Below are 27,137 nucleotides of genomic sequence, written 5' to 3'. Positions count from 1 at the left end.
ACAGTGTGATAAAGCAGAGCTATATTTGGTGTGGTGTAAATCTCCACAAGTAACTGCTTTGCATGGATTATTAAAACTTGCAGTTTGCATAAGGAAGCCAAAGAAAGGAGTGAATATATTGCTTCAATAATAATCTTTCAACTTGGTGTCTATTCTGTACAATGATATCTATTTATTGAAGTGAAATTATAGTACAATAGGAATTTAATATAATGTGATCTACTTTTCAGTCAGTGTAAATTCAAAAGTAGAATGACTTAGTACGCATGTAATAATGGATGCAAAATTACTGTGGCAAATAATTTAAAATATTGACAAACTTTTATCAGTAGTGTGAGAGTTTCTTTTTTATAAGTCCCTAGAGATCATTTAAGGAATCACAAAAACCGCATGTCATCAGCGTAATTGTTTTCTCTCATCATCTGCCTTATTATACTCTCATGCCGATATTATAAGAGAACTCTCATGTATTTCCGGTCAAAATAGAGATATCTGCAGGGGTGCAACATTTTTCATCTCTCATGTTCTCATAATTAACTTAAAGCATAAATTAGGCTATGCTGAGCAATACTTTAGGAAACAAATGGAAACGTTTAAATTAATCAAGAGAGTGGTCCTATAATGGTAGTTTTACTTTTACCACAGCTATAAAAGTTACAAAGTCCTGTTCTATGGGGGGTGCTGTGGGTGTGTTTTTTGTCATGAGGTGGATATTTGTGCATTGTCATTATGCATAAATAGGTATGTATTGTGTGCCTGTATATATTGTGGTTGTATATGGAATCATATGGATATCATATACCGCATTTTTCGCTCCATAAGACGCACTTGACTATAAGACGCACCTAGTTTTTAGATTAGGAAAACATACACTGGCCCCTTCACTCACACAAAATACACTGGCCCCCACTCTCACTCACCAACATACACACACTATATTTTGCAGATGTATATGTCTACAAAATAGCTTGCACATGGAAATATACATTTCTCATCTCTCTCTCCTCTGTATATACATTTCTAATCTCTCTCTCCTCTGTATATTCATTGCTCTTCTCTCCCTCCTCTGTATACTCATTGCTCTTCTTTCCCTCCTCTGTATACTCATTGCTCTTCTCTCCCTCCTCTGTATATTCATTGCTCTTCTCTCCCTCCTCTGTATATTCATTGCTCTTCCCTCCCTCCTCTGTATACTCATTGCTCTTCTCTCCCTCCTCTGTATACTCATTGCTCTTCTCTCCCTCCTCTGAATATTCATTGCTCTTCTCTCACTCCTCTGTATATTCATTGCTCTTCTCTCCCTCCTCTGTATACTCATTGCTCTTCTCTCCCTCCTCTGAATATTCATTGCTCTTCTCTTCCTCCTCTGTATATTCATTGCTCTTCTCTCTCTCTCCTACTCCAGCGCACACACACACAATATTGATAACTTACCTTATTCCCTCTGCGCGCGATGTCTTCAGCACTTTGGATCCTCCTGATCGTCCGTCCCTCCGCCTATCTGTGAGGACCTAGCTATCACATGGGACGTGCACCACATGACAGGTGCCGTCCCATGTGATAGCTAGGTCCTCACAGATAGGTGGAGGGACGGACGAACAGGAGGATCTGCAGCCTGGCCGGGACCCGCTTCTCCACCTGGAAATGTAAGTTTTTTTCTTTCTTGCTTGCAGTATTCGCTCCATAAGACGCACACACTTTTCCCCCCACTTTTTTTGGGGGAAAAAGTGCGTCTTATGGAGCGAAAAATACGGTATATGGAATCATTCACATCAGTCTCTGTCCTTTGGAGCTTACAATCTAAATTCCCTACCATACACACACAAATTAGGGTCCATTTTTATCAGAAGCCAATTAACCTGCCCGTATGTTTTTGGTCTATGGAAGGAAGCCTATACAAACTGAACACAGATAGGGCCCTTGTTGGAATCAAACACACACCCCAGCGCTGGAAGCACTGATGCTAACCACTGTGCCACCATCCTTACCATGGTTACGGTTACTTTGTTTGAACAGGTGTTCCAGCACCACTTCCAAAAACATCCCAGACACAAACACTTCAATAATGCCGGAAGACAAACAACCTTGCTGGACACTACAGAATTTTCAACTAATTATGGTGCCAGTCACATGATAAATGACTGTGAGGTCTGATATCGCATCAGTGTGTATGCTCCCACGATCATGTTTTATCATACCAAAGTACTTGATTTAATTTTATAAACTGAGTAAAAATCATTATCAACGATGGAACGATGTCAAGTAAATATGGAAGTGTGTACACACTAGTGACCAGCAGTGTAGACAGATCTCTATAGTTTGCAGAGTCACCATCTTTTCAGCAGATGGTTATGACAGGTGAAGAGCACAGAACTGAAGGTAAATTGTGTATTCTCATCGGGACTTTCAGTTGTTGGTAACATCTTTACAGATGTCGAATCTGAAGAAATTTCTGTAGTGTGTACCCAGCTTAAGTAGATTGGCTTTATGGAACTGTATCATTTCCTAAACCAGTAAACCATATATCCAAATAATGATTTGTTGTGTAATGCAAGACAAGTACTACTCTGTTCTCAGTAAGAGAAATGAGAACGAAACATGTTATTTCAATTTTCTAGTCTGTATCATTGTTCTTTTTTTCCAGCTGCCACCCTCTGGTATAGCAGTTATATTTATAATAACAATATTTTAGATCACTTTTGAGTATAGCATGTTCCATGTGTTTTTAAATGGCATTTTTAATAATTATTTTACAGGTTATAAAACATAGTGATGCAGCAATTTTCATTTGTAGGTCGAAGGGGCGATGTTGAGTAATTGAATAACTTTCTCTGCCCCCGCCTGCACTTTCAATAAGAGTGAATGCAAAGTAGCAATGTGGTTATAAGTTAGTCATCTACGCAGTAGAAAAAATTAAATGTTATGGCGTGATGTACAATTGTTGGCGTCAAAGTATTAAAAACAAGTGAAAATGCGCGTCTTCTCTTTTTATGGAATACCCTCCAGAGAGTCCTAATGGTTATACTTGACTATATAGCTAAGGTCACAAAAACATTCAAGAGCTAATAATTGCTACTGGCCACAATTATTTAAAGAATAACCACACTCATTGTAATTTTTGTACAGGAATCCCCCTTCTATTTTCATTGATCAGTACACTTTGGTTCACAAATACTCACTCCTCAACTTTCAGTTGTAAGACCCCTCATACACAGTTGTAAGTGCATTTGAATCAGTAGAGAAGTTAAAGTGTAAGAAGCTTGAGAACCATGGGATTCCTGGCTTGAGAATCTGATGGATGCATTCGCTGGGAGGAGGAAAGTGTATTTTGCAGGCTCACTCTCACAACAATCTTTCTATAGATTTTCTCTATTTACTTACCCGCCCCCTGAACTCACTGCGCACGTAAAGCACAACATAAAAGAGCAGGAAAGGCTGCATCTCCAGTTTGACATCTACCACACAGTACCTGGAAAATCAATCTGACACATTTTCATTATTAAATCTCACGGTGGATCTACTAGGTGCATTGTCAGCAACATTCAGGAGAAAAGGGGCATTATGCATAAGCGGTTGTCATTATGGTTGTCAATTATGTTTCTATTTTCTCCACCTGTCACTTTTAATAACTGTTCCAATTTTAATTATTCTCTTTATACATTCTTTAATTACCTTCATCTAATTTCCGTAGTAAATGGAGGATTCATTTCTTATGGAGCATAAAAGCTGTGAATACTAAGATCGAAGGATATTTCGGGGAAAAAAAATCTACATTAAATTAGCAGAAGCTCAGTTAGGATCTCTTGAGTCTTATATCTGAGCCTGACATTATCTTCCTTCCCATCACTTTTCTATGTTTTTTTTTACTATTTCTTATTGTGCTTGCTTACATTTATTACTCTCAGTTTAATATTAAATACCCTTTCTCATCCCTATGTCTCTAGTTCTAATCTCCTAGCTCACAATACTGCACTGCTCTAAGGCTGTGCTCATATGCACTGAGAAAAAAATAAAATGTATAAATACTAATCCACATATTATGATGATATTTTCATGTGTTTTTCATGCATTGTACTTTTACCAACACAAAGGGTGATCTGGAGTTTAAAGGGCAACATGTCATTACAGTGAGGCTGAAGGTAATGAAAAGGGCAGCAAACACCTTACTTGAGATGGTTGCCAGAACCACAGATCTGCCTATCCCAGAGGGCAGTCTGCCATTGCCCGACAATAAGCTGCCAAGAGAGGAGATCAAGCTGCCAAAGTTCGATAGTGATTCCAGGTCCAGTCCAGATGTCCAGAGGGAGTCCACAATTGCAGCCTATTGAAGAGAGCTATTGAAGATCCAGCCAGGCCATTGACCCCAATTTCAAGAGCCCACTAGGTTCACAGAACTGGTCAATGTCCATGGACCGCTACATACTGCACAAGACCATACAAGGGCTAATTACCCATACTGCGGCCCACCAGAACTAGAGGTCTGGCCGTGAATTGCCCTACACTGACGTAACTACTCTTTCCCTCATCTTTTTCACATATCTGTGCTTATTCTTGTCCAAGGAGATACTATCCTCATCGTTGTCTTCTTCTTACCACATATTATAGTTGTTGGGACCACTAACTGCAATATTGTCTTCTTCCTATTGGTCCTAAGTATTATTATTGTAACTACACCCCCATCATCATCATCATCATCTATATTTCATCATCTTATTTGTTCTCATTACCAAGAGACAGTATAATTCTTAATTTTTGTCCTCATCATCATAGTTGTTGTAAAGACTTTTAACACCACATTCTGCTACCTCATTCTTTTCTAACTCAATGCCTGTAGGTCTAAATGTGAATATTATCAATACAATATAATATATCTGTTGTCGGAATACATAAATCTGTGAACATTAATCAAAAGTCTTCGATTTATCAAATCATGAAGTTCCAAAGGGTGATAATTGCCTAACCCTAAAGCTTTTTATATATATGCTTGTTGTTTATGTTATTTTCAAGTATATTTTTATATTAAAGATTGGAAGTTAAAAAAAGTAATGTTCCAGAAGCTGTTTTTTTCTTTTCAATTTCTTCAGGATGAATAATATCTGGTAGTCCATTGCATGGGATATTCAACACTTTGTATTATTCACTAATTCATTATTCTGATCTTGTGTTAAGGGTGCATCTATTTTCATTCAAAATGTATTACACCATGTGTATATTTTATTATTTTTTTGGTATGCACCGATTGAGTGGATTCCTTGGAAAGATACACATTTATGAACTTCACATCAAGAAATATTTGGACTACACAAGAATTGTGATTCATATTTCACATCATTTTGGAACTTGATGATTTGATAAGTGGAAAATGTTTGATTATATAATCTCCAGATATGTTATATTTTATTGATTGTTTCTTGTTTTGCTGTTTGTATATGTGTAGCAGCACTCATTTAGTGCGATTAGGATTGTTATACTTCATCTACTAAATGTGGATACTGGCCACTTTATGTCCACACCCATAAGTGAGGGATTTATGCAACCGGTGAGACAATTAACCTTGTGTTGCTATCAGACTTATGGGAAAGAATTTTAATTGGTTGCTGCTGTTACTACTGATTATAGCATTAGGAATACCCCCATTGCTGAATCTTTCATTTCACCAGCTTAGCTACAGATTTCCTTCTGCATGATACTACTAAAGGTCATTATTGAATACCAGCTTTACTATGCTGTTGTTTAGTTAACCTTTTGCACTGATATTATACCTTTGTTTTATTACATGTGTGAGAGAAACACTGGGAATATTGTAGAAAGCCTGTATGTATGACCCAGGTTGTCTTATGCTTTTTAAACTCCAAGGAGTAAATTTATCAAGCTGCGGGTTTGAAAAAGTGGAGATGTTGCCTATAGCAACCAATCATATTCTAGTTATTTATTTAGTACATTCTACAAAATGACAGCTAGAATCTGATTGGTTGCTGTAGGCAACATCTCCACTTTTTCAAACCCACAGCTTGATAAATTTATCCCCAAAGCTCTGCTCAAGTGGAATGAATGGAGGAGAGAGCATCCTTGTTTCCTGAGTCCCAGTTTGGATCTTCTAGCCTCCCAGCCAGCCAGCAGGCTGATTAGCAGCTGCCCCTGCAAGGCCTATGATAGTATGTGATAGCTTGCCATGTTGATCTCATTACCTGGGGAAGGATGCAGGAAGCCCATCCAGAGATGCACCTGGTGTGCTTGTGAAACACTACAACTCTCCCCAGGAGACGGCATCTGCTACCTGCTCCCGTCACAACTTGGTGGAATATGCAAGTAGGCTCCGTCTTCTGGGGTTGCCACTCATTCTTTGTAAAGCAGATAGCACTCCTTCCATTATAATACTTTGCAGATGCCAATCTCTCTTGGGAAAATGTCAATCTCTCCTGCGCAGTCACCAATCTAGACAGCCATATAAGTCTACTAAATTTAAGGGGATAGAAACAGTATCTGTGAATGAATATTTACCTTACAGATCTTCTGCTTGTCTCTCTTGTACTGCGAGTTGTTGGTACTGAATCACCATGAGATCTTCTATTGCTGCAGCACTGTCTGACTTCTGCTCTTGGAGAATGTTGGGCCCTGGAGGTGTTTAGGCGGTGTTAGGGCTACTATCTCTGGTGGTGGAGTCTCTGGTGAGGGAGTTTCAAGGTCCAGTCTTGGGGATGCTGGGGACTGCTGGTCTTCCTCCCCATTTATGTAAATGAAAGAATCATTTAAACATAATTAAAGGTACTGTTTACAGATGTAACACTTAGTCAATAATATATAATTAGAAACAATATCGAACACATTGTCCAAATTGACATTGAGAATAGCCCGTAAAAGAAAGAGATTAAACTTATAACAGAAGCAGCTTAAGACAAATGTGAGTATTCATTATGCCTAAATGCTACAATCTTAACAGGTTCTAATAAATTCTTATAATGTTATTCGTAACATAGGCATTTGATACCAAACCCAACATTGCAAGGGTCAGTTGTTGTATTTGTGTCCTCAATAATTATGTAATTAATACATGTGGACACTAGTATCTTTTGTTTCTGTTTTTGTATTATTAAAGAAATGCTTAACTGCATGTGGGATAATGGCCCATTTTTAACACAATTGTATATGCCAAATATATTAGGGTGCCAATGTAAGTTTGAAACAGGACAGTGGACAAGGAGACAGTAATATAGAGGACCCTGTTGTTAAAAGCATGAATATTTATATATGCGTACCCTCAGCTGGGCTCTGTTGCTGGGCAGAGGGTGGCCTATGAGTACCTGTTTCACCCAGTCCTTCAATCTCTTCTGGATGAATGCAGGCCATGGCCATCTGCTTCACTGTTATTAAATATTGGATATTAAGTCGCTCTGGCATATCTGTGAAGTTCTCGGAGTTCTTTTCTTGACAGGTTGATTTTGTCTTTGAAGTAGGTGGCAAAATCATTGGCTTTAAGGGAGGAAAGAAGAGCTACTGATGGACAGAGAAACGACTTGAAGGTGGCAAAAAGGCACCGTGGGTTTAAAGGCTTGGTAGATATTAGAGATTTGAAGTATGCTTGCTTGGCAAATGAAAGGACAGTGCTGTAAGATGAAAGGATGATTTTTTAGTGGTGGGCATCATGTTAGAAATGAAATTTCCTCCAGCGGCGCTCAGCAGTGTGGACTGGACTGTTTGGTGTGGCCATGGTTGATGTTTGGGTTTTGGGAGATTATAAATTGAGGCTGGAGCTGCATTGTCTTAAGGCAGTGCAAAATTTTTTGGTCAGTGGAGAAACACATAAGAGGTTTTATGCTTCAATTGCGGTTTTTAACGTTTTATTTCTGCATCGACTTATTACCACCTCACTACCCCCACAGCTGTAATTAAAAGAGTTTTATAGGTAACACCGTATGGTCCTTATTTACAAAGGTGAGCGGATATCGTCGCAAGAGTCTGCAAGCATTAAACTGTCAGAGATAGCCTCTATTGGGTCCTTTCTCTCGAGCCCTGGCACCTGTCTTAAGTGGGTATCGATCGATAGAGAGACAGACAAAGTTCAGTTGTAAGGCTGAAACTCCATCTGGTTCTGACCAGCCCCCAGTCAGAGTAGCTTTATTTATACACAGAAGATGACATAAAAAGATGTATGGTTACACAACAAAACAGCAGTTTGACATTTAGGATCAGCAGATGTTCTTGTTTCAGTCGCGCAAACCTGAGGCGGAAATGGCTGAGGTTTCAAAGGTGCGAGGCTTCTACAGGAAACTGTCAGTTGTGCAGAATTCTCAGAATATGTGAAGCAAGCAGAAAAACAAAAAGGTTTAGGTATCGGTTACGTGGTAACAATCTGCAGAGCCCTGCAGATTGTTGCTCAGACATTAATTATACAAAATGTATCATTTTTCAGAAACTGATTAAATGGATATCTCTCACATAAACCCCTCTTTTTATCATTTTTATAATTATCCTGCCTATCGTTTTGGTGTGCACAAAGTATTCCTGCACCTGACCTACTTCATTCAATTCAATGGAACCCCTAGCAGGCCCTTAGAGGATGGTAAATGTACATTCAGCCAGGTCTATAGTTTATGTACACCTGGGTTCTTGAAAATAATAAAACATAAGGGAGAACCTTTTTAAGTATGTAACTTATTCAGAGTCTAGTGAGAGCGAGTTGGACCTGGGTTTCTGGATCGGACTTTAGATGTTTCTTAAGTGACCTTTTTATCTTGATGTCTTTTTTGCATCTTTTCAAACAGCATTGGAAAAAACATAAGCTTAGTTTAAAAGCAACATATAGTATCAATATTGAAATGCATATCTTGGCTATCCATATTGAAACATACATTTATAGTTATTGCAAAACACAGAATGAACACACCCTTCATGATTGATCCTGAGCCACCGTGGCCTTTTTACAGTGGCTGGCGTGGATCCAAGGATCTTTCCCCTCTAGTTTCACTGAAGTGGGTGTGGTCAGCAGGACTTGGTATGGTCCTTCAAATCGTGGTTCCAGAGCCCTCCTGACGTGTCTCTTCACAACAACGTAGTCTCCTGGTACTAAGACATGTGTTCCAACACAATCCTCTGGATCTGGGATAGAAGAGAAAACTCGAGAATGTGTATTAGTGAGGGACTTCTGCAATTCTTTCACATAATTAGTCAGTTCACCTTGGTGTTTTACCATAGATTGAGGAAAATAACACCCTGTTTTTGGCGGCCCCCCAAATAATATCTCATAGGGGCTTAGCCTGTGTTTTTTGTTTGGTGTCGTCCTGACTGAGTATAGGGCAAGGGGGAGGCACTGTAACCAGGGCATTCCTATGCTTTTCATGGCTTTTTGTATCTTAAGTTTCAGTGTGCCGTTTAACCTTTCCACCTTGCCACTACTCTGTGGATGGTAGGGGGTATGGAATGCCTGACTGATCCCCAAATCTGACATGATAGTTGTCATTACTTCACCCGTAAAGGTGGTGCCCCTGTCTGATTCTATCACTTCTGGGACACCATATCTGCATACTACTTCTGACAGTAGTTTCTTTGTATACGTTGGAATGGGTAGAGAGGTTTTGGGGTTACTCTGAGGGGTACGGTCACTGTGTGACCAGGATTGTTTGTGTTACAGATGGCACAGGCCTTTACCAGATTACTGGCAGCAGTGCTGAAGCCTGGTGCAATCCAGTGTTTAAACACAGAGTTAATTATCCCATCTTTTGAGACATGTGTGGGACCATGTTCTAGTGTGGCCAGTGTGGGAAAAAGGGCTCTGGGAAGACAGTGTTTGTCTGCTGATGCCCATAATCCCTTTTCAGGTTCTGCTCCTCTCTTTTTCCACTCCTCTTTTTCTGACTCTGTAGCCTGTTTTTGTAAAATTTTAAGCATATCTAGGTCTACAGGGAATGTGGGAGTGGCAGCGGTCAGTAGATAATGTTTGACCAATGGTAAATCTGCTGCTGCCTTAGCAGCTTAGTCTGCCAGTCTGTTTCCTTTTACCTCTAAGGTTTTTTCCATTGTGTGCGCTTTTATTTTTATGACTGCCACTTCTTCAGGCAGTTCTAAAGCTGTGAACAATCTCAAAAGGATGTCTGCATTTCTTATTGGTTTCCCATTGGAGGCCATAAAATGTCTGTTTTTCCAGATGCTTTGATAATCATGTGCTACCCCAAAAGCATACCTGGAATCTGTGTAAATATTAGCTGTTTTCCCTTCTGCATATTGGCATGCACTGATTAGTGCTTCTAGTTCAGCCTGCTGTGCTGAAAAGCTGGGTGGAAGGGGTTGCTGAATCAATATTTCAGTTTCAGTTGTGACTGCATACCCCGTTTTAGGGGAACCCTCCTCGTAGTACCTGGACCCGTCTACGAATAGTAGTAGGTCAGGAATTGCTAGTGGTGTTTCTTTTACATTGCCTGGAGGTGTGGTTTCCAAGTCCATTAGGGCTAAGCAGTCATGATCATTAAAACTGTGAACATTTTTGAGTTGCATTTCCTGCCCTGTCACAGATTGTGCACTCTCTGCGCTGTCACTGTGTGTGCTGTTTGCGCTTACATCAGTGCTTAGGCAGATGCCACTGTCATTAGTGCCCGGGCGGATGTCACCGTCTTTCTTACTGCTACTCCCCTCTTTTATATCCATGCAACTTGGGAGCAATGTTGCTGGATTTAAAACTGTACATCTTTTTAGTGTGACATTCGAGGGTGTGAGAAGTGCCACTTCATATTTGGTTAGTCTGGCTGCAGAAATGTGTTTTGTTCTGGCTTGATTAAGTATTTCCATTACTGAGTGTGGAACCTGAATGGTGAGTGGGTGGTCCAACACTATGTCTGCAACTTTTTGTAGCAGTAACGCAGCCGCAGCTACTGCTTTTATACACGTGGGAGCTGCTGTTATAACAGGGTCTAGCTTTTGAGAGTAGTATGCTAGTGGTCTCTGTTTGCCCCCATGTTCTTGTGTCAGTACGCCGTGTGCATGACCATTTTGTTCGTGGCAAAACATATTGAACGGTAGTTCATAGTTAGAGAGGCCAAGAGCCGGGGCACTTGCAATCAATTCCTTTATTATTTCAAAGGCTATTAGTTGTTCACTTGTTAGAGTGATTGGGCCTGTGGCGTTACCCTTGGTTACAGTGTAAAGAGGGTCTAAGAGTTCTGAAGCATTCATTAACCACTCCCGGCAGTAGCCAGCAAGTCCTAAAAAGGCACGTAGCTGTCTCACTGTGGTGGGGGGCGGGAACTTTTGTATGGCAGTTACTCTAGAGCTTAACAGGTGTTTAGCGCCTGCTGATATGCAGTGACCCAAAAATTGTACTTGAGGTAAAGCACACTGCAATTTTTCTTTTGAGACTTTACATTTTTCTTGTGCTAGAAATTTTAGCAAACTTTTTGTTTCCTTTAAGCAAATTGTTTCAGTGTCTGCACAGAGCAGCAAATCATCTACAAACTGTATTAGACGTGTATTTTCATGTTCTGGTGCCCATGCAGTTAGGACTGTATGCAGGGCTTCAGAGAAGGCCGATGGGGAAATGGCCGCTCCCTGGGGCAATCTAGTCCAACAATATTGTGCATCATCTACTGTAAATGCAGTGCATTTCTGACTATCTGGGTGTAGTGGTACAGAGAAAAATGCATTTGCTAAATCAATTACAGAAAACCTGGTAGATGATGCTGGAATGTCATTGAGTAATACATGGGGATTTGGGACAATCTCTTTTCATGTGTCCTGTCTGTTTGCAAAAGAAACATGCTCCGAGGGTTGTGCCACTAGGGTCTCTTGCCCCTCTTTTATCACTGGTAGTTTGGATAATATAAATAGGGTTTTTTTTTTTTTTCTGCTCTTCCCTATCTTCCATTACCCGTAATATATCAAGTAGGACTTCCATGTCCATACTACCTGCCTCTGGTCTGTTTCTGAATAGAGATTCTCTCATTTCTTGTTTAAGACCCATGAGAAAGGTATTTTTAGTAATTGTACTTCACGGAGTTCAGCAGTGCCGAATCCTCCGTCCGTGTGATTGATTAGGCACCGATCATACCACTTACGGCAGTCTTCCCCGTTATCTTGCTTTAAGGGAGTGCCTACCGGGACTTTACGTTGTTCTGCAGCTGCCCATACATTCATTTTGGCTAAAAAGGTAGTTGCAGATTCAGATATTATCTACGGGACATTCTACATTATCTGAGTTTTTAAGGACTGCAGTTCCACTCGGGCCGATTATAATATTGGCTAATTCTTCCAAGTCTGACCATGTACAAGTGTAAATTCTATTCATTCTTCTAAAGTAGGCAAGACACTGGGTGGGATGTTTTCTGGGATCGGGACTCTTATCACAGATATCCCTTGACTCACTTGGGGTCCATGGTCTGTGTTGGACAGTTCTGCGTATTACTACAGGGGGGTCTGCATTATCTAATGTGGTGGAAGTTCCCAAGGGGAACATATCCATGGTTAACTGTGGGGGATCACACTTCTCATCAGTGGATTCCTGGGGACGGCCACAGAATGGACAGACTTCTGAATATGGGGGGACACATCTAAAACATTTTTTACAAGTGGTTCCGTAAGGGAGATCACTTTTGACTTTATTGTTGAAAGGTTTAGTATTAGGATTATATGGCGGTGGTCCGGTGACCAGAGGAAACGCCCATTGTCCATAGAAATCGGGCTGTTTCGTGGGTCTTTGTCTTAAATTCAAGCCTGATTGGTTATTAGAGAGGGGTCTTAAATCAGGGTACATGATGGGTCCTGATGGGGAGGGTGGATATGGGGGTAGAATGGATTATTATTATTATTTGGAACACCAGGGACCCCCACCACTGGTGTTTCTTCTTCTGTATCACTTAAATTTGTCAGTTGTAACATATTACTGGGGATATCATCATCTTCTAACTGTTCTGCCAATTTGCACCACATCTGACACCTTTTAAAATATCCTTTCTCCTTTAAAACTTTCTCATTGTCTTTCACAAACTGTTTCCAGAATGCAACTTTTAATGTGCCCTCTTCAGACAGTCCTACTACTTTAAATAATTTCCTCATTCCCTTAGTGAGGTCTTTACCTCCACGTTTAGACACGTACTGTATTGGACTCAGACCGTCATATATTTCGGGTCTTTGTTGTCCCTTTATGGACCCTTTATTTCCCATTAGGAATTACCTTATGGTCCCTTTATGGACCCTTTATTTCCCATTAGGAATTACCTTATGGTCCCTTTATTTGAATGAGGATTTTTATAACAAATTTGCAGGACTTCTGCCTTTTTTAATATTTCTCACAACTTTCAATAAAATCCAACAGAAAAAGACAATTATAAACTATACTGTAACAATTTCTAAAGTGATTTCACTCACTTCTCCTATTTCAGATGTGGTCACATTAGACATTTATCATATAGATGTAATACAGTAATTTTGTTAAACAAAAAATTCAACCTTTTAATCTACCTTGATACCCTTAATAGTATCTGTTGCCAGAGCTCAGAGATCCCCGTCAATCAGACTGAGGTACCCTCGAACTAAGACACTACCTCCTTATACAGAGACAGCACTGTAAAAGAGTAAAAATAAAGCTTTTTACTCACCAGCTGGATTTTGTTGATGTCTGTCTGTGTACAAAGAAGAGGTCCCAAAGGCGTCGAGAGGTCTGATGTATTGGGGATCCCGGACGAGCCCCCACTGAAACTGTCAGAGATAGCCTCTATTGGGTCCTTTCTCTCGAGCCCTGGCACCTGTCTTAAGTGGGTATCGATCGATAGAGAGACAGACAAAGTTCAGTTGTAAGGCTGAAACTCCATCTGGTTCTGACCAGCCCCCAGTCAGAGTAGCTTTATTTATACACAGAAGATGACATAAAAAGATGTATGGTTACACAACAAAACAGCAGTTTGACATTTAGGATCAGCAGATGTTCTTGTTTCAGTCGCGCAAACCTGAGGCGGAAATGGCTGAGGTTTCAAAGGTGCGAGGCTTCTACAGGAAACTGTCAGTTGTGCAGAATTCTCAGAATATGTGAAGCAAGCAGAAAAACAAAAAGGTTTAGGTATCGGTTACGTGGTAACAATCTGCAGAGCCCTGCAGATTGTTGCTCAGACATTAATTATACAAAATGTATCATTTTTCAGAAACTGATTAAATGGATATCTCTCACAGAATGTTAGATAAAATCTCTGGCCAGAGTATTTCTACAATAGGACCTGCAGGTAAGAATATCCTGCTCACTTCTAGGGGACTGATTATAAAGGAGCCAGCAGGAGGAGTTATTTTCATTTCACACTAAAGGAGGAATTGGGAGGTTGGTTACCAGCGGTTGGCAATTAGCTGGAATATTGCATTGTATCCACGAAAGGTCTATTTTAAACTCATTTGCACTTTGAACTACATCAGTGGATTGTGGGCATCAGGAGCTTAGAATTTATTGAAGTGGCTAAGAAACTAAAATATCTTATCATTGCTTTTTCAACCCGATTTCACATTGTCTGAACTATTATCACACTGCATTTAACACCCATGCTGGATTTTTATTATTATGTTTTATTCATGCTATGTGATAAATTGTAGTGGATGAGAATTTTATATGTTGTGGAAATACAATGGTTATGTGTTATTGATGTTTACGTAAAAATTAAATTTACGTTTTAATTACAAATTGGTTGGTGTTTTGAAATATTCAGAGAACAGCGCCTTTTCTGTGTCCCCTTTTTTTCTTGTGATTTGTATTCACCATTTTGAAAATAGCACAAACTATTCCATAAGAGGGCGGCTGTTCTCTGTTATTTTAGCAATAAATGTATGAATTGTTTTAATCTTTAAAGAGAATAAGAAGTGAGGCATAATTTACCATGAAGAGCGCCTAATCATTACACTGCAAGGAAATTCTGAAGGTATTGTGTTGCTTTGTTCCCTGTAATACCTGCCTGTTATCTTCCCCTATCCTCTCTTGCTTGTCTTGTCATGAGCCCCATAGTTACACTAATGCGTCACACTTGCAATTGTCATTTTCAAAATCATGTTATTTATTCAACTGATTGTAAGACAATGTTCTAAAAGTACTTTAAAAAACTCTATTAACCAGTTTTTAGTTTTTTCCATTGTTATATTGTTTTCAATAATCTGACAAAAGAAAGCTTTAAAAAAATTAAAAAAAGATAAAAATTTGTTGGCTTATTGTGTGTGTTGTTAGGTGATTAATAGTAATTGCGTCACACAAAGCACAGAACTCTAGAGTACAACAGATAAGTGCGTATAATGTTTTGATTGAAGTGTGTGTTAGATCATTAATTAATTGCAAGAACTCTTCTCATATACAACACTGTATATGGAAAAGGTGAATACATAAGTGATAAGAATGCATGGACTAAGCGCTAGTTTCATTGAGAAATACGGCAAATGCTCCGTGGCATACGCCCTGCTCTGAATCTTCACACAGTCGCATCTTGTGCTGGCCTCATATGCAGTGGTAGATGCAAGTACGTTTAATATACAGCTGATGTCAACCTGAACCGATGGTTACAGAAATGGTTGCATGTTGAGATATGTCCGACTGAATGGCCATTTAATTGTGTCTTTTATTCGGATATATTTTAGGTTTTGTTTTGTTTTTTACGTAAAATGCGTCCAACTCTACATGAGGCTCCATCTTCTATATTGGAAATTGCTATAGCCAATACTTTACTATTTAAAAATGAAAAAGCAGTTATATTAACCCAATGGTTGAATATACAGTACACATGATCAGGGCCAGATTAACCCGAGGTCTAACTAAGCTACAGCCCAGGTGCCTCGGGCATCCAGGGGGCCCTTGACAGAGCTCAGCAGAATTATTGATCGGCCCGATCAATGCTGAGCTCTGTCACTGCAGTCCTCCTTCTCCGGCGCTTAGTAATCTCCTTACTGAGGAGATCTCGCGAGAGTGTCACGAGATCTCCTCAGTAAGCAGCTTACAGCGCGCCACGGAAGGAGGACTGCAGTGACAGGAGAAGGTAAGCGCTTGGGGGGGGGGCGGTTGGCTAACAGGGGGGCCAGTCTGCTAACGGGGGGGGGGCCTCACGGGGGAATGGGGGCCCCCTTAGCCCAGTGGCCTCCATTCCGTTAATCCGGCCCTGCACATGATTTATAGTCTTGCTGATGATCTCAGACTTATTACATGCAGTTTCAGAACAGAAACAGAAGATTGATAACTGGATGTAACTGAAGTCAAATCCCTGCAGAGTAAAATCTTCTCCTGGTGATAAATAATGAACTTGAATATTCTCTATTTAAGAGGCTTTAAATGACTGCTTTTTAAACTTATACGACCATCACAGCTAGGTGCAGTTCCATTAATAAGGGATTATAGAAAACTTGGAGCCTCATACCCTCATTCCTTGTATATTTCATGTTGTATCCTGAAGTCTATGCTAATTAGGATGTCATCTGGTCTTTAGATAAGAAATAAATGGTGTATGACTGAATTATATTAAAGTATTAAAGTGTAGTGTGTTACTTCCAAATGTACACTTCTTTTTAAAAGAGACTCTATTGAAACTCACATGACTGATATCAACTCTAACAATCACAAGCATAGTGTATAATGGACGTAAATGATTTCAGATTTTTGGTAAAGCACATTTTTAATGATCCTATTCTTAAAAAAGTGACATATGTTAGTTCTGCCATTTTAACACTAACAATTATGCTAAGAGCCTTCTGGGCAGTTTAACAAATGTTGCTCAACTCCTTCATTTTTACCAAAGACCAATTGTGGAAATTAATCGCTCTATGGAAATTACTGCTTTTGAGGTCACTGGAGCAATTACAGTCAATGTATCTGTCATTTCGCTCATTGTATAGACAATGCTTAATGAGTAGACTGCGGCAGAGCCGTAAATGGATATTTTAGTACCCTGGACAACAGAGAACACCGGCGGCCCTTCTCACCTTCTAGGTGGAAGTAGATGCTGCCTCTCAGCAGTAGTGCATAGCCATCCTATGGTGTGGACATGCCTAACCCGCTACAAAAGCAAGACCATTCTCCAACACTGTGCTGCACTCTCCTACCTGCTCTAGTAGTTTTGACTACCTGGCGATGCTGCTGCTGGTGTCTTAAGATCCTTAGCTGCTTGGTCCTGGAATGTTGGAGTCCTGTTTCAAAAATAAATAGTTATTATTCACCTCCTGGAAACTAGAGCAGTGATTTAGACCTTCCTCATCTTAAACCAGTCGAACATTAAATCAGTAGCTTTTTCTATTTATTAAACAGGCCTACTTCCACTAATTAGTCCCAGAATTTAATTGATTGCTTTCCCATTTAATAAATAGGTCTACTCCCTCCCATACAGCCCTGACAATAATTTAATAATTGTTTACTAATTAGACCTCCTTCCCCCTAACCAGCGCAACATTAAATTAATAGTGTTTACATTTTAAAAAATAAGCTTTTCTCCCAGCCAGCCCCAACAATAAATAGCATTCCCATTTATTATGTTGGTCTATCTCCCCCCACCACCCCTAACATTAAATTAATAGCATTGCTGTTTAATTAACCTACATACTCCCCTCAACATATTTATAGTTATATTTAATTACATATGTTTTGTAGTATTTATGTTGCATATATTTATAGCCAACAAAGAAAATCCCACTTCTCTCCAAACTGCAGCCCCCTGAATCTCCCCCTTGTTCTCCCCAGCCCCCCCCCCCGAAACCCTCTATTTTTTCCAGTTACCTCCAATTAATAGATACATTTCATTGATTTACTATATCGTATACCATATACACAGGAATTGTCCTGCTTCAGGCTCTTATCCAATATCTGCATGTTTTAGGACATCAGTAGACGCCTTTTGAAATCTCCTGGAACTAAATGGGATGTTGTATGGCACCTCGCAATCCCAGGAAGAATCATCTTAATTAAAATATTATGTTCTAATTATTTGGTTTTCTTTTTGTGTCTGTTGCTTTTGTACAGTATGTAACCCCTGCTGCCTACTGAGTAATGGGGGTAAATTACAGTAATGGGAGTATATGGATTGTCATAGCCCTTGACAGCTCAGCCAACCAAAGGAGGAAGGGGGGGGGGGTCCTAGATGAGTATACCAGTAATTTGCTGTTAGAATTTTGGGAGGGAGTGGCTTAAATACACCTGCCACCATCACTCTCTATTCTGCTGGGACCACCAATGTGCGTAGATGCAAGCAGTAGTAGGAGCCTGCTGTGCTGGAGAAGAGTAGAGGAGGATGAGGAGCAATCCATTGTTCGAATCTTTACTATGTAGAAAACATATTGATTGCATTGAATTTATCTTTTATACAAGATTGCTGTTATGTTTTAACCATTTATCTACCCTATTGCTGTCCTATCACACACTACAACATTAATCCTTCATTTCCCCTTTAGTTTGTTATTAAATGCACCATACTGGTTTGTTCTCTGTGTACAGGGGAGGATTGGGCACATTAATTGTCCATGGAAAGAGTTCTGAAAGTTGCTTTCAAGTGTGCGAGACCAAATAAACTATAGGTGGGTCGAACACAAGAGTAGTAATGTTAGCACACCGTTATCCCTAGCCACATGCTAATACAAAACCTCCTACAAAACAAGTAGGAGAAGCATTGCATTGGTAGGTTGAACTAACAGAAGTAGGCAGAATCAGCACTGTCCAACTTAAAAAATATTATAATATTGTATTATAAAATGTTAACAAACCCTGAATGATTTCAAACAAAACACTCAGTTATAACCAGATAAATCTATCCAGCAGCAAAGGCATCAAAACATGTGACCTGTGGGGTGGAGGCAGATTACACACTGCTCCTGGGAAGCCAGGCTATGTCCACCTCCTCCTCCATCAGGTAATATGATACAGGATGGGAGCTTTACCTGTCAGCCCATGTGGCCAGGCCATCTTTCCCCCTGGGCAGGCTGGGCAGTTTCCCGGGGGCCTCACGAGCACAGGGGCCCCATAGGCAGGGCCAAATAGAAAAAAAAGTCTATTCACCCATGTATCAAGGCACAGCTGTACAGCATGTTTTTTAATGTTTAAACACTGACTTTTGTTGCAGGTACCAATAAATATAAACTTAATTTTATTGATAATTTACATGTTTATTCCTGTGATTAGTTGTGTAGGTAGGGGCCCAAGTGCACTGCTTTGCCCGGGGGCCCATAATGTTGTTAAGACGGCCCTGCATGTGGTTGCAGAAAAAGGCCCAGAGCAGTGGCTGCTGCCTACAAGCCATTTTCCTCCTCCAATCACATCACATGTTGGAGGAGGGTACAGTGTGAGGCACATATAGGAACCGTTGTAATTCCTACACTGTTCTCCTGATTTGGATGTAAATTCCCTCAAATTAAAGCTGAAAGTCTGCAGTTAAACCACATCTTGTTTGTTTAATTTCAAATCCATTGTGGTGGTGTATAGAGCCCAAAATATGAGAATTGTGTCGATGTCCCATTATTTATGGACTTGACTGTTTCGGTTCTGCGTACTCCTGAATTCAACAAGAAACGGATCTGAAGATACGTGCACTGAATTACGGTGTAGGTCTGCTCTGCTCTACCATGTAAGACACTGCAGGATACGTCCAATACATATGTGCAATATAAACTCACAAATGAACGCACAGAAAGAAAATAAAAACTATTGAATTAATGTTACATGTTAATAATGTATTCAATAGTTAAAAACAAAAAATAGATTTTTTTTATATTTTATTATTTTCCCATGCAATACATTTATTGGGATGATCTTAATGTCCACTCAACAGTAAATACATTTTTGCAGTTGCTCCTGATTGCAAACATGTTATAGCATACATACGAGACTGTCATCACTAGTGCTCACAGGGCCATCTTAACAACATTATGGGCCCCCGGGCAAAGCAGTGCACCGGGGCCCCTACATATATATATATATATATATATATATATATATAGATATATATAGATAGATAGATATAGATGTATAGAGATACAGATATAGATATATAGAGATAGATAGATGTACTTGCTCAGTGACCCTTGAAGGTTTTTTTTGCAGGTTTTTTCTTTTGCAGGATTATTTATTCTAATTAAGAGCCCTGCCTATGGGGCCCCCTTGCCCATGGGGCCCCCGGGCACCTGCCCATCGTGCCCAATGGAAAAGATAGAACTGAGTGCTCAGGACCTAGACAGAGCCGGATTTACACCTCATGGGGCCCTAGGCATGATATCGGTTTGGGCCCCCCCTTCACATACACAGTGGCCCCTCACACACACACACACACACATAGTACACGCACGCAGTGGCCCCTCACACACACACATAGTACACGCACGCAGTGGCCCCTCACACACACACACATAATACATGCATGCAGTGGCCCCTCACACACACACACACACACACACACACACACATAATACACGCACGCAGTGGCCCCTCACACACACACACATAATACACGCACACAGTGGCCACACACACACACACGCAGGCCCGGCGCTCCCATTAGGCAAGGTTAGGCACTTGCCTAGGGCGCCGGGCTCTGGAGGGCGCTACAGAATGTTAAATGACTTTAAAACTTTGCGGCGACCGCTGACCATACCTGTCACGGGCGCCGCACAGCATTCAGATGCACGGGGAGGGGGGGAAGAGGCTATTGCTCACCACCGCCGCCTCTCTGCTCCGTCTCCTCCCCTCCACTCACTAGTGTCAGTGAGTGGAGGGGAGGAGATGGAGCAGAGAGGCGGCGGTGGTGAGACATGGTAAGGAAAGACAGGGTGAGGAGGGAGGAGGGCGACAATTTTTGCAGGGGGGGGGGGGCGCCGTTTTGTAAAAATGCCTAGGGCGCCATGGACCTTAGCACCGGCCCTGCACACACGGGGCCTGATTAAGGGTTCTGGCCACCCTAGGCTAATACGGCCGCAGCGCCCCCTTCCCCCCCAAATATATAAGTGTATAGGAACACTCCTGAATATGAATGTTCAGGTGTATTCTCCAGCATTCAAATTTAGACAGATTGTGCCGTTGTCTCTTACCTGTTCTTGCTCTTCTCTCTTGCAATTTTGTTATCCTCTCGCTGGCTTCTGGAAAGTTGGTGTCCTGTTTTGAAAATGAAAAAATTTATTATAATGCAAAATGTTAACAAACCCTGAATGATTAGGCCCTTTAGTTAAAACAAAACACCCCATTATGGTCAGCTAAAAGTACCCCATTGTACAGGCATATATAAGCAATATCTAAATATTTGTGGTCAATCAAATACAAACCTCTACCAGCCCCATCTTACTAATATTTAGTATTCTAGTGATTGCTGAGACCACAGAGAGCATCCATGTGACCCACCACACAATCATGAGATTATGCCCTCCAAAGCTGCTCTATTTTTTAAATAACCCCTGCAGCCATTTTCCTTAACCACCCACCCTGCATCCATCCCCCCTGCAGCTATTTTCTTTACCTCCACTCTGTAGCTATCCCCCCCATCACATCAAAACTCCCTCAGTCACATATATCAGCCCCCCTCCTCTGCCCTCTTTCACACATATCAACCTCTCTCCCTCCCTATAGATTTTCATGGCAGCCCCCCCCTCCCACTCTATAGATTTGTATGACAGTCCCCCCTCTCCCTCCCTATAGATATGCATGACAGTCCCCCTTCTCCCTCCCTATAGATATGCATGACAATCCCTCCTCTCTCTCCCTATAGATATGCATGACAGTCCCCCCTCTCCCTCCCTATAGATATGCAGGGCAGTTTCCCCCCCCTCCATATAGATATGCAGGGCGGTTTCCCCCCCCCTCCCTATAGATATGCAGGGCAGTTCCCCCCCCCCTCCCTATAGATATGCAGGGTAGTTTCCCCCCCCTCTCCCTATAGATATGCAGAGCAGTTTCCCCCACCCTCCTTATAGATATGCAGGGCAGTTCCCCCCCTCCCTATAGATATGCAGGGCAGTTCCCCCCCTCCCTATAGATATGCAGGGCAGTTCCCCCCCCCTATAGATATGCAGGGCAGTCCCCCCCCCCTCCCTATAGATATGCAGGGCAGTTCCCCCCCCCTCCCTGTAGATATGCAGGGCAGTTTCCCCCCCCTCCCTATAGATATGCAGGGCAGTTTCCCCCCCCCCTCCCTATAGATGTGCAGGGCAGTTTCCCCCCCCCTCCCTATAGATATGCTGGGCACTTTACCCCCCCTCCCTATAGATATGCAGGGCACTTTCCCCCCCCCCCTATAGATATGCAGGGCACTTCCCCCCCTATAGATATGCAGGGCACTTTCCCCCCTTCACTTACCTGTAGTTGTGCCAGCGTCGCTCCTCGCTCCTCAGATCAGCAGACAGGAAGTGAAGACGTCCTGCTTCCTGTCTGCTGCACAGCAACAGGCAGCCTAGCGATTGGCTAACCACTGACCACCAATGCTTTTGCATGTGGAGCACCAGACCCCCCTCCCCCGACTCGCGGCACCGCGGGGGAAGGGGGGATTGCCGCGAGTCGGGGGAGGGGCTGAATATATTTTTTTTTAATTGCTCCTGTCTCCCCCAGCTGGGCCCCCCGAGAGCCGCTAGGCCCTAGGCAGGTGCCTAGGTTGCCTAGCAGTAAATCCAGCCCCGGACCTAGACTAGCCCTGTGACTAGAGCAAGGCAGAGAAACAAGTAACTTTGAGATGTCCAAATCTTCATTTGGAAGTGGCTGCATGTGCTCGAGTTTGTAAAACCCTTACTGTGCATTGACTACAGGCAAATGCCCCTTCCCTGCCCTGCTCTTTCCCAGAAATCGTAGCCTGTAGTAAGTGTGCTGTGTGTACATAGATGCAGTGAACATTGCTACGTTTAGTTGTGTTCCAGCTCTGGGCATTCACAGAGTGATTTTGTGTGTGATACGCACAAAATCGGCAGATACGTTCCTTGATAAATCAGGCCAAGGGGTATATTTACTAAACTGGGGGTTCGAAAAAGTGCAGATGTTGCCTATAGCAACCAATCAGATTCTAGTTCTCATTTTTTAGTACATTCTACACAATAACAACTAGCATCTGATTGGTTGCTATAGGCAACATCTGCACTTTTTCAAATCCACAGTTTAGTAAATGTCCCCCCAAGTGTGTGCAATAGTTTAGTTGACTTGAAGCTAAGCATAAATGGGGCATAGCTGATTGAAGAGATCCCCACAGACGTAGATTTATGCATCATGTGACTGGCTCCTATTCATTCATGGGATGCCCTATTTAGCCAGGTAGTACTCATTACTGCAGATACTACCAACCAATCTCATTAGATAAGGATTTTCATCCATTTGAAAGAACAGAACATGAATACACAACAACTGTCCCTCTTTTATATTTTATATATATATCTGTATGGATAACTTCTCTAAAAGTGTACCAAATTTATAATAGCATCCACCCTGGATTAAGTGATATTTTTGGTGTCTGTACCCGAGTAGAGCAAGTTACATTTCTATGATTGTTTGTCAGAAGTCAGTTTTAAAAGAAAATTCTATGATGGCTTAAGGTTGCCATGGAAATAAAAGCATTAAAATCTTATATTGTATTAAAAAATTAAGCCTTTTTTTCCATGGCTTTCTATTAATTTAGAAAAGGTCTCTGGGTGATTTCAGAATTGTGTGTTATGCAAACACAGATACTTGCAAAATAATTGGCTTTTTCCTTTTTTTTTGTCGTAGCTGTTTCGGAGCTGCAGTTTTTTTGCAACAAGCATGTGCTGTATTATAATAAGAAGGTGCACCTGCTCTTAGGGATAGGGAGCCACGTTGTTGAGGTCCTTTATTTCAGATCTCAATCTCAAAGCAGAATGGGGATTCCTGCTGCTCACTGTTATAATATATTAGAGAGCATGCATGAGAATTTGATGACACAACCGTCCAGTGCTTTATGAATGAAACAGTAACTAGACATTTTAGTGCCATGGGAGAAAGAAAACACTGGAGTTCCTCCACATCTTAGTGTTAATAGATGCTGCCTCCCAGTGGCAGAGCTACTATGGAGGAGGCATAGCCATTGCACTGTGTGGGCGTGCTTAGCCCTTTACAAGCGCTAGACTTCTCACCAACCCTGTGCTGCTCTTTCCTATCTGTTCTCACAGTTTTGCCTACTTGGAGTTGCTGCTGGCTGGATCCTGGAATGGTGGTGTCCTCTTTGTAAAAGAGAAATTGGCAGGGATAAGATGATTCCAGTGGTATATCTACCATGCACCTATACATGTACCACTGGGTCCCTCCTTAAATAGGCACTTGGCAAAATCCAGCAAAACCATTCTTTAGCAGGGGTTAATGTTTTACCACTTCATGTATCACAAAGGTGTCCAAGTTCAGTTCTCAAGGGCTACCAACAGTTAATGTTTTCAGGATTTCTTTAATCATGAGTTAATCTATTTGGCTGTATCAGTAATTATCCCTCCTGTTTGTACATACAAAAATCCTGAAATACCTTGTTGGTAGCATTTGAGGACTCAACTTAGACACCCTTAATGTATCTCCAGAGAAAGTGCCTATTTTCTATTGATAAATAGACCCTTAAGTTCCTTGAGTTTCCACTGATTTCTTTAACATTTTAATGATAAAGGGCCTGATTCATTAAGGAACTTAGGCAAGAAATTGAGTAAGTTTTCTTACTTAAGTTTTCTGGACAAAACCATGTTACAATGCAAGGGGTGCAAATTAGTTTATTATTTTGCACATACATTAAATACTGGCTGTTTTTTCATGTAGCACACAATTATCAACTTTAAATTTCAGTGTACAAATAAGTTAGAAAATATTTGAGTGCTACATGAAAAAACAGCCAGTATTTAATGTATATGCAAAATAATAGACTAATTTGCACCCCTTGCATTGCAATATGGTTTTGTCCAGAAAATTTAAGTTAGAAAATGTACTAAAATTCTCACCTAAGTTCCTTAATGAATCAGACCCATTGTTCTGATTTCCATGATAGGACACTTTTCTCTTCAGGAAGATCAACCCTGAATTAGTTAATTGTTTACAGTCCACTGTAGTCATGAATCAGCACCAACGTTCCTAAGTCAATAATAGGTATGAGCAGGTTGAATGACCATTAACTTAAGTAAATGTAACTCTATCGATATTTGTTCAATATATGATTTATTAACACTACAACATTTGTTTCTCTGGTTTGGTTTTGTAATCATTTGCATATTTTAGCACTAAGCATAAGAAGGTGTCTGCTCGCGTCTAGTTTTTTGGGAAGTGCCCCCATGCAGATGCTTTGTATCACAATTTGTGAGGCTGTGGAAGCCCCCTTAGTAAATTACAGATTTTTCTTTTTGTCATAGAATGTTATTAAATAAGTTAATAAGTAATGGTTCATTACGACTGTGATTCTTATGTCACATTTGTACTTGGTAAAATTGTGGCTTTAAATGTGATTTCCTATATAAAGTGCACCTGTTTGGGACAAAATAAATGCCATCAAATCTATGGGCTGATACCAATCTCTACCAGCTGGGAGAGTGCGTATAAATTAGGTAATTCTATGGGGATGAACGCTTTCTGCATCCACTGGCTAAACTAGTAATGTCCCCTAAATGTCCAATCTTCAGGCCTCAATGTTCATAACATATCTTGTCTAACAAAACAAAATCTCATTTTTCACATGGTAGCAATACAGGCACATCACTGTGCTTAGCTCTCCTTCAGCAACGACCCGATTCAACCAGTTCCTCCCATAACAAGGATCAAAAGTCCTGACACACTAAGCCAGACTGTTTTCCCATACAAACAAGCACAAGAGCACAAAAATATACATAAGTGATGCAGGTCCAAATTTTTGCAATTACTTGTTATGTAGAAAGTAGTTTACAGACTCCCAGTGATGTGACTGATACAGATGCAAGACATGAACCCTTGTACACCATAGGTAGAAAATAAGTTGTTCAATTCTTTTAGCCACACTGACTTCATCAGCAGTGTGAGGAGGTCTCTGAATGGAAGAAAAGATTGTTACATCTTCTGGCCCTAGGCCAATCGATTCTGAGAACATTTGCTTTGGTCCATTCAGAGGCATTTTGAATTTGTAAGTCAAGCAAGGTTTGAAGCATAATTGCCCCGCTCCTTCACAATGACTTGTATTTAGCTGCTGCTAGCGGCATGGGTCTGTCCAATGTTGGAAACAGAAGAAAGAGGAGCTTTGGAGGAGAAGATAAAGAAAAAACAGTGGCTGAGCCTTGAGGGTGGTGGTGGCCAGTGGGGCTTGTCTGAAGGCACCAAGATCAACAAAGATGGCAGTGAATCCTAATAGACAGCATGGAGAAGGCTCCCCCCTGCTGACGCCAAAAACTGCCAGATTCAGGTAAATCCTTTGGGCTTAGTTGAACAGCCCTTGCGCCTATACTTTACAGTCCAGCACAAAGCCTGTGGCAGGTTAAACAGGTATTAGACCACTTTCTCCAGTACATTCATGCTTAGACCCTGTAGACACATTGAGGCTTAGAGCCAATCTCTTGGCTAGTGAATTACAATTTCTATTACATAGTTTTCTCTGGTATTCCTGTGTTTTTTGCACTCATCAGTCAGGTCCCCATTAAAGGTAGACTTTTAGTGTGCCTTCTTTCCATAGGATCTTCAGTCAGGTCCCCATTAAAGGTAGACTTTTAGTGTGCCTTCTTTCCATAGGATCTTCAGTCAGGTCCCCATTAAAGGTAGACTTTTAGTGTGCCTTCTTTCCATAGGATCTTCAGTCAGGTCCCCATTAACGGTTGGCTGTGGTGAGTAATTCTTGAATGTTTATGTGCTGCGCACTGTAATTCCTGCATTATTTGATCGTATTGCAGTGTATTGCCAGTTGCATTGTGAGTGTGTTATAAGCAGTTAAGGAAGTGCCCAGGCTAGGATAAATGGGACAGAAGCGATGGGGTGTGTCAAGGGTGCCATAGCACAGCTATACGTCCCATACATACCCAGTCCAGCCTATCCCAGATTTTCTTCTGTTTTCCCTTTGGCAGGAATGCAGATTTGGTGTACAGGACCTCCGGTGATAGGTTGGTAGTTCTCCACAGGTCGGAGTCTAGTGAGGTTATATCAGCTTCACCCTTAACAAAATATATCATTTTTTTTCTTGAAACCCAAACTATTCCTTTCTAAGTCTATTTTTTGCTATAATGCTCTATATAATCCTCTTCATCATGTGAGAGAAGTCAATAAT

The sequence above is a fragment of the Mixophyes fleayi genome, chromosome 2 (assembly GCF_038048845.1).
Source record: "Mixophyes fleayi isolate aMixFle1 chromosome 2, aMixFle1.hap1, whole genome shotgun sequence".
In the NCBI taxonomy this organism is placed as follows: Eukaryota; Metazoa; Chordata; class Amphibia; order Anura; family Limnodynastidae; genus Mixophyes; species Mixophyes fleayi.
The sequence above is the reverse complement of the archived record's forward strand: the minus strand, read 5'-3'. Positions refer to the sequence as shown.